This window comes from Spea bombifrons, chromosome 11 (genome assembly GCF_027358695.1).
Source record: "Spea bombifrons isolate aSpeBom1 chromosome 11, aSpeBom1.2.pri, whole genome shotgun sequence".
NCBI lineage: Eukaryota > Metazoa > Chordata > Amphibia > Anura > Pelobatidae > Spea > Spea bombifrons.
Window position 1 is genome coordinate 14,783,185 of NC_071097.1, and position 1,437 is coordinate 14,784,621.

General features: G+C 32.2%; 1 long non-coding RNA gene across 1 annotated transcript in view; it reads right to left on the bottom strand.

Annotated features, from left to right (window-relative positions):
* The window catches only part of LOC128469252 (uncharacterized), a 937-nt gene extending 346 nt beyond the window's left edge, over window positions 1-591 (bottom strand). Inside the window, exon 1 of the long non-coding RNA XR_008345929.1 lies at window positions 497-591. This is a non-coding gene — a long non-coding RNA (uncharacterized LOC128469252). The remainder of the gene's footprint in view (window positions 1-496) is intronic.
* Window positions 592-1,437: the final 846 nt, after the last annotated feature.

Here is a 1,437-nt window from a genome sequence, read left to right on the forward strand (position 1 = left end):
AAAAATGCTTAGTGGTTAGTAAATATTAAGTGTAAGAATTTGTGTATGAACAATGTGTTTTAATAACAGGTTTTAATGACATCTTAATGTTTTGGATTTTGTAATTTGTAATCTCTGTAACTGGTGTCTGAAAGGCCCAGTATGTGAAAGCAGAGTTGATATCAGGCTGTGATACTATGAAATAATTCAACTTAAGTCAAGTTACAAAGTGAGCAAATATTATACAGCAGTGTGGAATATGATACTACTATTTTAATTAATAATAATAATGAATAAGTAAAGGGCCAATCACACAAGACTCTATGACATTTACTGCGTATAGGGTGCCTTTTAAAATTGTTTTGTAGATATAAGAAAAGCTGTTTTATATATTTATAGAGTGGCCAGTTAAATGTACAATTACTGGATCATAATAATCTCAATCCAAACACTTAATAATCTCATGCAAGAAAGAAAAAATCAAAAAGATATGTTTCATATAAGGAAGAGCACCTACTTTGAAACAGTCTGAGACTCCTTTATTGGGGTGAGCATCTTAGTCCCTTTCTCTGCCGCCGAGGTGGTAATTGCGGCTTGAAGGGCAAGTAGCAATGGCATCTGCAAGTAATAGAGAAAGATTTCAAATTCTAACAGTTGGATACCCAATTCACTTGATCTATCACAACTGTGTTCTAGGTTATTTTTTACCTGAGAGCATGAGTGTAAAATCGCTCCATCTTAATGAAAAACGTCAATAAGAGTACCACAATAATAGCCCAATGATATTAGTGAGCATATGATGCCAGAGCCCTGACATCAAATGTGTAGATCAGGTTAAATATTTTATGCTCCACACCTGGTTTTAGAGAGATATACCTTTATGGGTACGTCCATGAGGTGGGTTCCATAAAATATAAGTATGAAAATAAACAATTGTAAAATTCAAGTAAATGTGTTGTGCTATTTAACTATTTCAAAAACATCTTCTTTAAAATCTGTACTATAAATTAGGGTAATTTGACATTAGAGAGAGAACCCATGCATTGCACATACACAGCATACAAGATTTAACCCACAAATGACACGGGGGGCAACTGGGCATATGGTTGGAAAACAATATTTTTCAATATTATGTAAAATAAAAATCACACATTTTATATCGCAATTCTAATAAGGCCCAAAGTATATACAGTGTATATATATATATATATATATATATATATATATATATATATACATACTTTTGTATATTCTTGTGTTTTCTGTAATTGTCCTTTATGTACAGCCGTTATATAACGTTATATCAACACATTACTCATATTCTAATTCCCTTCCCAGTGCTAATGATATGCTATCATACTGTAACGGCAGGTAAATCACCCTCATTATTCCAATGGTTATTCCAAAAGCTTTACATTCCAGGATTTAATGTTCTCTCCTCTAAATATGTCAAGCCTG